Here is a 12,834-nt window from a genome sequence, read left to right as displayed (position 1 = left end):
ACGGCTAAATGATGAAATTTATATCCCAAAGTTTAACCCTGTACCATAATATACGTATATTTGACATCCAACGGTCAATTAGTCCAAAGGACTTACTTTGCTAATTGAAAACTGAAGTAGTCTCTTATGTTGCATAACCTTTGTGCTAGGTTAACAAAGAAGTTATTTGTTGAAGGCACTATTTGGAGTTGACATCCGTTGGAAAAACTTATTATTAGACGTGTTATGCACGTAGAATAATGAGTACGGTTAAAATTTGGGCCGAAATGGGCGTCATTTGGTGGTCAGATCGTTGAAAAAAAACGAAAACACATCGTACATGCCTTATGGATAGACCCAACTTCCGGGGCTTTTCATGAGGAGGGGATGCCATTTTCTAGACCCCATGGTCATTTCCTTCTACCATCTCTTATCCTTCGTTGAGGAAGATTTTCGGAAGGCGATGATCAAAGAGCATTTGTGCGGTTAAAGTCCACTCTTTTAGGTTTTCTTGACGATTAGACGGCCAAACGGCGTTATTTTCATCCCAATAACATTCTCATATTTGACATCCAATTGTCAGTTAGTCCAAATGATACACTTTGCTTATTGAAAACTTAAGTAGCCTTCTATGTTGAATAACCTATATTTCAATCATTAACATGCCTTGCACTAACTGTAAGTTATCTTACAGGATTTAGATATTCGGCAAAATAATTATTTGTACGTCAGCCTAGAGTTATTGAAATTGGTATATGAATGAATCAATGTACTAATTAATGAAATTGTGTCAAAATTAGTCCTGTTGTCAATATTACAAAAGCGACAATAGTCTCGTGGCCTTAGTCAGAAAAAAAGGCATGCAAAAATCTCCACCAAAAATTTTGCAAAATTTTCACCTAAAATTTTGAATGTGTTCCGGGAGAATTACTTTTCTACCCTTGTGTGTGTCTTAGCCTAATAGGTTTCCTGTTAGGAAATAGATTAGCATCTTCGTAGTAGATTAGGACTCCGAATCCTACGGGATTGTGGTGTTGTAAATGCCTATATATAGGCCCCCATATCATTCAATAATACACAAGTATTTCATCCTCAAACACGTTATCAGCACGAAGCCCTAAAAACCCTGAATCTTTTAGAGCCTTCCGAAAATTTTTCTTCCCTTCCTCCGTCGCCGCAACCCCCTGCTGCCGCCGCAACCTCCTGCCGCCGCCGCAGCCCCTGCCTGCCCTCGCAGCCCCTGCCCTCGCAGCCCCTGCCCTCGCAGCCCCTGCCCTCGCAAGCCCCGCAGCCCTGCAAGCCCTGCAGCCCTGCAGCCCCGCAGCCCTGCAGCCCCGCAGCGCTTCCTCTGCATTCGCTCCGCAAAGAAATCTTTTTGCCCCTCAAGTTCCCGCATCAAATCACTCAAAATTGCTCCTCCCGCATATTCACGCAAGAGACGTGAAAGTCACAAGCAAGGACTTCGCTCAAGAGAAGCTACTCCCGTATACTACAAACCTCCCAAGGTAAATTTTTATAAACGTTCCCGCTTTTGAACGTATAGATATATTATATCGGGCGCTATTAGCCTTCTTCTTGTCTTAATTCCGGCCTTTCTTATAACGCCGATGAGACTATAGAGGGATGAGTTTCCCCTCTTGGTCGATGTTTTCTGTGTGACGGTCCTGGGGGAGTCACGATTGTTTTGAAAGGGAAGTTAATCGATTTTCGTGTGGTCGCCTGAGTGCACCGCTGTTTTGGGTGCGATCATGAGTATCGCCGCTTGCATCGATTTTTCTTGTGACCATATACGTCACCCCTTCTAATTCCTATTATACTTGAATCTAATCGATTCCGTATTCGTTTTGTAGATGTCATCACCATCTCGACCGGAATTTGGCCTTCTTGATCTAGAAGGAAAGGAATACCACCGCTGGGTTTCCGACATGGAACTCGCGTTTGAGAGCCGAGGGATTGAAGGCATGTTTGCCGACCCTCCTGCTGATTTCCCACCTATGGCTAAGACTCAGATTCTCATCTTTATGAGACGTCACATCCATGCAACTCTCAAGAGGCAATACTTGAACATAAAAGATCCTAAAGAATTATGGGACAAACTACGCTTGCGGTACAACAACGTTCATGATAAGCTTCTTCCTGAATTGACCGTTAGATGGGACAACATCCGTCTATTGGACTATAAGAGAGTGGATGATTTCAATCAGGATATGCTATGCTTGCAATCCGATCTTGGCACTGTTGGTGTCATCAAGACCGACCTAGATCTTCTCAATAAGACATTGGACACGTTTCCAATCAACTATGAGGTTCAAGCTCATACGTACCGCACTCATGTAGAGGAAGGGAAGATCCGGTCTTTTGCCGACTTAATGGCACTCTTAGCTAAGAAGGAGAGACATTCTGAGATTCTCCTCAACAACAACAATAGACCTGTTGGCACTAAAAGAATTTCTACGCCACAGGCTAACTATGGGAAAGCTCCTAAGCAAAAGAATCAATCAAGGAACGCTCCATATCAGCACCAAAATAACAACTCTCGTGGTGGGAGGCAACAAGGCCGATCTCGGCCTCGGTCCAATACATGGACCCGTGATGGTGGCGGCGCCGCACCCTCAGGGGGAGGCCGTCCCCGTCCCACACTCCAAGGAGGCCGTGCACCTCCTAATGCCTCCACTTCCGGTAATGGCAAGTCTCCATGCTTCAAATGTGGCTCCTTCAAGCACTTTAATCGCGATTGTCGCGCTAGCAAAGAGATGATCAAGGCTTACTCCGCCTACAAGAAGTTTCTACAACCCGAATCGAATCAAGTGGATGAGGACCATGAGATCGAGACTCACCATATCTCCATGAAACCCGAGCCCCTTGCTTCTAAAGCTAGGCCTCTGGTTGCTACCATGGATACTCCCGACTTTGATTAGTCGTTTTAGCTTCTTTAGCTTTATGATTCAAGTATCGTTATGGCCGACCGCCATTGTTATTTTCATTGACTTTGTAATAGTCTTTTGATTTTGGAATTAGAAGTTCATGTGTGATGTATTAAAGATTGGCATTCAATAAAATTTCTCATTTCTTGCTTACAAGACGATCTCTTTGAGAATTTTATTTATTCGACACTTAGCATGATGATCAACGTGTGCAACTCACGTGGTTTTTAAATTGGACGCTTTTGGGTTACATGGGACACCAATAGCACTACATTATGAATTTGGAACTTAAAATTCGGAAAACGAACCTCGGAACGTCGAAAAACGACGTCGTTTTGCCTTGGCCGGCCCCGGTTACTATTCCGGCGTTTCCGGCACGTTTTGCCGGCGTATTCGCCGTCTTCCGGCTATTTCCCGGCGTTTCCGTCACCGCCACTCGGTTCCTGCCGGCGTCCCCTGTCAGACCTCAAGTCCCGGCCTCCATACCGGCCAGTTTCGACAGCCGCCGGCCGGTTTTTCCGGCAATAGGTGCCGCCGGTTTTCCACCGAGTTTTTCGACGATTTTTTCGTCGTTTTCTCGTGATTCTTCCGGCATATTGCAGCAGCCCCTGCTGCCACGTTTTCCTCATCCAAAATTCACCCGGTTTAGAGTTCTTTTGACATGGTTTTCCGGTTTGTTTTTCCGGTTTTCTCCAAGTCCGTTATATGCACTCACCGGTACTCTTTGTGTGTGTTTCCACACCCTAGTTTACTGTTTGGTATTTCACTGCTTCAATACCATGATTTCCAACTATTTAGTTGAAGAATGTAGTACTATTGCCATGTGATACATTCGATGGGATCGACCTTCGTTCTGATTCCCATTCTTACAATATCCTACGGCGTATTGTATAGAATTGTTCCCGTGTCGCTGACTCTCTTAATTGTCATTTTGTAGATGTCCCGCGGTGAAATCGAATGTCTAGCTGATTGCGGAACCACCCACACTGTCCTACGGCACAGGCAGTTGTTCACGGATCTAGTGTTTTCGACTTCTTCGATGACTACAATGATTGGCTCGAAATCCATCATTCAAGGAAGAGGCACTGCTTCTTTCATGTTGCCTAATGGTACGACTCTTAACGTCGTAGACGCTCTTTATGCGCCGAAGTCTCCCCGCACCTTGCTAAGTTTTAAGGACATACGTGCCAATGGTTTTCACCTCGATACTTATGTTGAGAATGGAGAGGAATATCTTTGCGTTACCTCTGAGAAAGCAGGCCATCGCCGCATCTTAGAGAAGATGAAGAGTCTTGGGAATGGTTTGTATCTTACTTCCATTCGGATCTTTGAATCATATGCGGTTGAACGCAACTTTTGTGATTCGGACTCTTATATGCTTTGGCATGCCCGTCTTGGGCACCCTGGACGTGATATGATGATTAGAATTCTTAAGAATTCACATGGTCATCCATTTTTCAAGTCCCGGAAGCGATTGGAGGATCACCTCACCCGTGCTCCGCACGGTGAGGCCGTGCTGACCCATGCACCGCATGGTGAGGCCGAGCATGCCTCACTCGGCAGCTCCACGGCTTTCATGCCGTCGGTGGCGGCATCCCCTCCTTCACAGGAGCTTGTGATGCCTCCCGTGCTTTCACATGCCTCCATGGCAATTTCTGATGCCCATCGCTCGTTTTGCAAAACTTGTTCTCTTGCTAAATTTCAAGGAAGTCCTTCTTTTGCTAAGGCTTCAACCGAGAACATTCCATTCTTACAACGTATCCAAGGTGACATTTGTGGACCTATTCAACCAGAATGCGGACCTTTTCGATATTTTATGGTATTGGTTGATGCATCGACGCGTTGGTCACACGTCGCATTGCTATCCACAAGGAATGCTGCATTTGCTAAGTTATTAGCTGAGATCATCAAACTTCGGGCTCACCACCCTGATTATACTATCAAATCCATTCGTTTGGATAATGCTGGAGAATTCACCTCCAAAACTTTTGATGATTACTGCATGTCTATTGGGATCGAAGTTGAACATCCCGTTCCTCATGTTCATTCACAGAACGGTCTAGCAGAGGCTACCATCAAGCGTATTCAGCTTGTTGCTCGGGCAATGGTTATGGGTACTAACCTGCCGGTCTCTGCGTGGGGATATGCAGTGTTGCATGCAGCGACACTTATTCGTTTCCGACCCGCGGCTAACCAAGCGTTTAGTGCGTACCAGATGGTAACTGGTTACGAACCCAATATTTCACACTTACGCATCTTTGGTTGCGCCGTTTATGTGCCTATTACGCCTCCGCTGCGTACTAAGATGGGTCCTCAGAGACGATTAGGTATCTATGTTGGCTATAATTCCCCAACGATTGTCCGCTACTTAGAACCAACCACCGGAGATCTCTTTACTGCAAGATTTGCAGATTGTCACTTTGATGAGACATGCTTCCCGTCGTTAGGGGGAGATGTGAATGTTATCATTCCAAATGAACGTCAGGAATTGACGTGGTGTGTCCCCACTATGTCTCATTATGATCCCCGCACTGCTCAAAGTGAGTTAGAAGTGCAACGCATTATCGACCTCCAGAAAGTCGCGAATTCGATGCCCGACGGCTTTGTAGATATTGCTAAAGTGACGAGATCAAACATACCCGCTGCGAACGTACCGGCACGGTTGGATGTCCCGAAATACGGGCGTGGAAGACAAGCTCCTGGACCTAGCAACGTTGGCACCGCCCCTGACAGTGGGACGGAGGCCGACGGCGGCACCACCGTACGCCGTGGTGTTGCCGGCGCCCCTTGTGGCGACGATGCCGAGATGGCCCGGCATGGAGCAGCTTCGGCCTCGGCTCCTCAAAGAAAAAGAGGAAGACCGATAAACTCTAGGGATTCAAAACCTAGAAAGAAGCGAATGACTAAGGCACAGCGCGTCATCAACGATGAATCACCATCGTATGAAGTTGTCTCTGATTACAGCTATGTCCATGAATCAACTCAAGTGTTTCCGTGGGACGCTATGGAACCTTGTTTGATGCCAGACAACAACGAAATCTCAGTGAACTACACAAGTGAGCAGTCGGTCCGAAACCGAGCCACCACATGCATTGATGACGTTTTCGCTTATTCCGTCGCACTTGAGATCATATCTGAAGACGACGTTGAACCTCGCTCTGTAGCTGAATGCGAACGCAGAGCAGATTGGCCGAAGTGGAAGGAAGCAATCCAGGTAGAACTTGACTCATTAGCGAAGCGAGAAGTCTTCGGAAAGGTTGAATTGACTCCAAGAGATGTCAAACCTGTTGGACATAAATGGGTCTTCGTTCGTAAGCGTAATGAGATGAACGAGATCGTGCGTTATAAGGCAAGACTCGTGGCGCAAGGATTCTCACAACGACCTGGTATTGACTATGAAGAGACTTATTCTCCTGTTATGGACATCATTACCTTCCGCTACCTTATTAGTCTGGTAGTGTCCGAAAGACTAAACATGCAGCTTATGGATGTGGTCACAGCTTATCTCTATGGGGATCTTGACGCAGAGATATACATGAAAGCTCCTGAGGGACTACCTTTACCTCCATCAAGTGCCTCCAGACCACGGAGTGCTCATGCAGTCAGATTACGTCGTTCGTTGTACGGGTTAAAGCAATCCGGAAGAATGTGGTACAATCGGTTGCATCAATACTTGGTGAGAAGGGGTTACAAGAATGATGAACTATGCCCATGCGTGTTCATACGAAAGACAAATTCCGGATTCGTCATCGTTGCGGTTTACGTTGATGACATGAACATAATCGGTACTCTTGATGAGATTGAAGAGACCGTGTCTTATCTGAAGTCGGAATTTGAGATGAAAGACCTAGGGAGGACGAAATTCTGTCTCGGCCTTGAGCTTGTGCATGGGGCCGACGGCATCTTAGTGCATCAGTCAAATTACACGCAGAAGATGCTTCGACGTTTCAATATGGATCTATGCAGTCCATTGTCTACTCCCATGGTCGTCCGAAGTCTAGATATCAAGAAGGATCCCTTCCGTCCTAAAGAGGATGATGAAGACGTTCTTGGTCTTGAAGTTCCATACCTTAGTGCGATTGGGGCACTATTGTATCTTGCTCAATGCACTAGACCGGACATATCTTTCGCAGTGAACTTATTGGCTAGATTTAGCTCCGCACCTACGCTACGTCATTGGAATGGAATCAAGCATTTGTTTCGATACTTGAAAGGTTCCCTTGACATGGGATTGTTCTACCCCTATTGCAGAGAGAACACCGCCACGGTATCTCCCCACACCACCGCCGTCGCCGACCCCGGCCTTGCCGCCGTACGCCGCAGCGACGCCGCCGGCCGCCATGGCGTGGAGACCGTGCGCGGTGCCGAGAGCAGCCACCGGTCCCGTGCAGCTCTATCCCCCGATGCAAAGACTCCAAACAACTTGTTAGTTGGTTATGCCGACGCAGGGTACCTCTCTGACCCTCACAAGGCTCGTTCTCAAACCGGTTATGTGTTTACCATTGGGAATACGGCGATACCTTGGAGATCCACAAAGCAATCTCTTGTTGCTACTTCTTCGAATCACGCGGAGATCATCGCTCTCCATGAAGCAGTGAAAGAATGTGTTTGGCTACGATCACTTGTTCGCCATATTCGTGATTCTTGTGGATTAGTCTCTACAACTGATCAACCTACGTGCATTTATGAAGATAATGGTACTTGCATAGAGCAGACAAAGTTAGGTTTCATCAAGGGAGACAACACCAAGCATATTTCGCCTAAGTTCTTCTACAACGTTCAACAACAAAAGTTCTTGAATGTTCAGATCAATCAAGTGAGTTCAGAATCCAATGTTGCGGATTTGTTCACCAAGTCTTTGCCTAAATCTACTTTTGTGAAACATGTGAAGAGAATTGGCATGCGTCGTTTATCGGAACACTAGAGTTTGGTAGACTTCAGGGGGAGTCTACATCACATGTTAAGATCCTTAAGTAGTTGGTGCGTTGTGCTCTTTTTCCCTTCGATCAAGCTTTTGTTTTACCCAAGAGGTTTTTGTTTTGCTTGACAAGGTTTTTACCGAGGCAACGATGTGTGCACCATGCAACCTAGGCATGCGACACAAGGGGGAGTGTTCCGGGAGAATTACTTTTCTACCCTTGTGTGTGTCTTAGCCTAATAGGTTTCCTGTTAGGAGATAGATTAGCATCTCCGTAGTAGATTAGGACTCCGAATCCTACGGGATTGTGGTGTTGTAAATGCCTATATATAGGCCCCCATATCATTCAATAATACACAAGTATTTCATCCTCAAACAGAATGAAATTTTTAAAAGGGCTTAAGCGACGAGATTGGGTTAAGTCACTTAAGCGTGTCGCTAAGCTTCAGGGTATAAAAGCTAAGAAACCCATCGAGATCTCTTAACCGTAAACTGAACCCAAACTCTCTCTCTCTCTCTCTCTCATGTCGCTGACCAAACTACTCTCTCTCTAACACTAAACCCACCGATCTCCGACCAAACCTTTCTGCATATATCACCTACTCGCTTTCTCTCTAACTTTATACTTTCTTATTCAATCCCCCCAAATTAGTCCCCAATTCCCAAATCGCTGAAAACCTTAAATCAAACTCAAATTCTCTGATTCCTTCATCTCTGATAGCTCTTGGAAAATCAGACTGTCTTCGAGTTGCCCAGGAGTGCTGAGAAAGAGCTATAACAGCTCTTACTGCAGCAGTAAGGACTGCAACTGTAACTTCCAACCCTCTTCCTTCGCCGCCTCCTCCGCTTTTTCATGCCCATCTACCGCCTCCCTCACTTGATGGCTCAGTTCCACTGAGCTCCATAGCCACCGCGGCGGCCGGCTCCGCCCCTATAACCCTGACAGGTATTAGAAACATGATTATCTTGTTTAAAGGTAGATTTGGCAGAAATTGAGATCTGGAAATTTGTGTTGTCTGCATATAAATTCAAATCTAGAAATTTTGATTATTTTGTGTTGTCTGAATATGTACAGTGACATTTGTTGTTTGTGTAAATATTCAATCTGTCATTTCTATTTTCAAGCAACTGACATGCCCTATTAGGGCTTAGGGCTATGCATTATAGTGTACGTAGTCCAGCGACTTAGGACTGACATGATCATTGGATATATTGAATGTATCATGCCATATCCACCTTACTTACAGAAATTAAAGTTACATATAAGTGAGGCAAATTTTCTATTTGGAAAATCCAAAATCTTTTGCAAAATCTATTTGTGTCTGTGTATATATATAATACTATAGTTTGTCCATTTACTACTAGAGTCAGACTTTGGAAGAATAAAGGGTTACGGTATAGGCTAACATTAACACGAAATCAATGGTTGTAAACTTATGATGTTTAATCACTATTGCCATATCCAAATGAAAACTTTAACATGATGTTCTGTTGATTATTAGTGATGAGTGATACGTTTCAATATATGTGTTGATTGAGTATCTTGTTGCCTCCACAGACAAAATTCTATATTTGCATTATTCAACCATATTTATCAAAAAAGTATGTTCGTATTATTATAGGAAAAAAGTCAGTTGTTCCTTGTTGGAATTAGATGGTGTAAGAAGCAATGTTGTATAGTAAAGCAAACCTCATTGATCTGTACATCTTTCATTCTACTTGAACTTCATTGAATGCTTGAATGTTTATTATATGCAGCTATGAAGCGTAGGAGATTGGGGAAGAAGTGGAAATCATTATGGCGGGCGTCGGAGAATGGAAGAAGACTGAAGAAAGAGGTAATTGAATACTTACACAATATTTTTTTGTGACTTTTAATTCGTCTTTGCTTCTTAGTTATGTATATGATGTTTGTTTAATATGTTGATGCTGCAAAATTATTCTCTTCTTTATTATAGTGTTGTTTTTATGGTAGGGTTGGGAGCAACCATAAGACGGGCAACAATGAGGAAGTGAGGCTTGCAAGGGAGGAGGCGCAGCTTGCCAATGATGCGGCCACTCATGCAATTACGGAATTAGAGGCATACAAGGCAGCAACAAATGTCGCAAGACAAGCCTTTGAAGCGCGTTTGGCATCCTTGGAGACTATGTTTTCACAAAGACAGCCTTAAGATCACCCTGAGGGAGGTAATTTTTAGGTTTCATCTTTTTTACTATTAGGTTGTTGTTTTTAAGGTGTTTAGGGTGGTTTGTGGTATGTTGGTAATTAGTAGATTTGGAAAAGACATGTGAACAATTCCTAGTTGGTAAGAAATACAATTGGCAGACTTGTGTTGAAACAACCCGACCCAAAACTAACCTATTTATGCAACAAAAAAATCTGATTTAAAACAATAATAACCCATATTCTAATCTAAAATATTTCTGGCTGCACCCAAGTCTCGGTTGGGCTACCTACGTACCCTTTAAAAGGGATCAAGCCATTCGTACTTCAATTTAGTAAGGTATAGCACCATTATGATCGAGTAGATAAGTCAAGAATCATATTCTAGAGTAATTAAATAACCAACACATCTAGTAAATCCGCTTAATTAATCTTTACTCCCTATGACGAAAACAAAATCAATCCAACGGGTGGATTTTCACGATTAACAATCCGAGAATGCGTACTTTCAATAAATTCTAACGATTCTTAACTTCATCGATTCAATCTACTCATGAATTCCCTGCACCGTGAGGGTTATTCTGAACCCTACAACTCGGCCGTTCCGGCGCCACGGGCCGCCAAAACAGTGGCGGCGGCACAGCTACCAGCGGCCTTCGATCATCACCAAATTTCATCAACTAAGCAACATTTCTAGAAAAGCCTCACATCAATTCATGAAATACAAATAGAAAAGCCCCCATTCATGAAATCCTAGAATTTCAAATTGTCCATTATCATACCTCGATGCGAGTTGGCCCGATTCCTTTGGAGGGTATGATACACGACTCCTTACGCTCCTTTTAGGACTAGTTCATACCCTATGGTGGCCAAAGAAGTGAGCGGTGTCGATGAGGCCACTTGGCTTCACGTCGTTGCAGTGGCCACCAGGCGGCGAGAGGGGGTGTGCACTACCATAGACCTAATGGGGTCGGTCGTGCGCTTCCAATGTGACCGGTGGTGGCCGGAGTGGTGGCCGGAGGAGTGAGAACCGGCGGGGGAAAATTCGGGGTTCACCTCGGGTGAATAGTATCCCGAATTTCTCTTTTTCCTCCCTCCTCCTTTTTCAGAATTTTACCCATATTCATACTAATTTCTAAAAATGGCCAAATACGTTTTTGATTCATACTTCTTCATACAAACTCTGATTTAGGCGTGCAGCATGTCCACGAATTCGTATCGACGAGCCATACAGCTTTTGTGAATGAAGTTTTCTCTAAAAACTTACGCACCGAAAAGTCAACTTTTAGAGTTATTACACTTAACAACGCTATACGAGTAAAAAGGTTCAGGGCGTATCATGTGTATTTTTTTTTCAATGTGTAGAAACTTAATGGCATTGGTTTATGCAACTTTTTTGTGATAGATGGGGAATACAGTTCATGGATCAGTCTAAAATGTAGAATTGGTTTGGCTGTGAAATATGTAGATTTAGAGATTTAATGTAATATGCAGGTTTAGGGTACACAAAAATAAATGAATTTTTTTCTTAAAAATAAATAAATGAAGGTGATGGAACCAAAACATTCATCACTTCAATGTACAAAGAAGTGACATAAAAGTTGTTGCAAAAAAGTTTAAGTGTCGAAAATTATGGAAGAAATTATCTCTGCTAAGAACTCTACCGATGAGCTTTCATCGCTTAAGGTTTAAAGGGTTCCGTCACCATAGATTTAGTTAGGTTAAGACTCGTCTCCTAAGTTGTAAAGGTTCATCGCAAAGATCTAAGGTGACAGAGAATAATTCATTGCTTAATAAACTGTTAAGGCGACGAAGTTTACTCTTATGGTCACCTAAGATCTAAGTGTAAACCATGTCACGTACTTCTGCCTAAGTAGCTCGGTGAACTGATTAATTACTATCATATGATTCATATCAAGTCTGCAACATTATCCTTAATGGTAAAGATATACAATGTTTTTATCAGTCATATAGTTCTTGCACAGCAAATGCAGTTGCACATCGGTTAGCTAGAGAGGTCTATTAGGCTTCAGGCTGTTCTACAATGGCAGCATAATAATGCCCCTGAAATGCTTACAACCCCACACTTAAGCTTTGCTAGTCCCTTAGCAAACACTAGAAAAGGGAAACAAAAACATAAAACAAAAATCAATACAACTAAACTAATGACTCAACTATAATGCCTTCAACATTTTATCTCAGAGATCTTCAAACTCATAGCATCAAGAATAACACTTAATCGAAATAAATAAAATGAATTTAATGGTTATAAACATGAGATCTCGCATGACAAGTAAGACATGGCAGAAACATAGGTGATATTAAGCTCAACATGTTCAAAACAAGTTCAAGTTCAAATTCAACTCACAAGGGATATGCACTCCAAATATTTTCTCTCAAGAACATGACATATGCTTAAAAGCTTTTCACACATAAGAGTTATGAACACATAGTGAATTCAAAATCCTCATGAAAGATACCAATCAAATGAACCAAAACCATATGCTTACTCATGAAATAAACTCCACAAATCAAGAGCTACTCATTTTAAGAATCATGTGGATCTTTATAAAAGATAGGCATAGGCTCGGTAAGGATATCATTTTTCAGGTAAAAGGAATCACAAAGGTCATCCTCAAGACTTAGCAGAGCAAGAATCATCCACCTTATGTCGCCATACTCCATAGAACAAGGGCCAATTTTATCATGTTGGACCAATTCTTCACTCTAAACATTATGAAAACAAACAAAGGCTAAAGTACAACATTATTGAGCCTTCAACAAATACATCACAACTCCAAATTCACATCAAACATAGCTATGTCGTAACTTATTTATATTTTTTTTCT

This window comes from Argentina anserina, chromosome 3, assembly GCF_933775445.1.
Source record: "Argentina anserina chromosome 3, drPotAnse1.1, whole genome shotgun sequence".
Taxonomy (NCBI): domain Eukaryota; kingdom Viridiplantae; phylum Streptophyta; class Magnoliopsida; order Rosales; family Rosaceae; genus Argentina; species Argentina anserina.
This window is presented reverse-complemented; position numbering follows the sequence as displayed.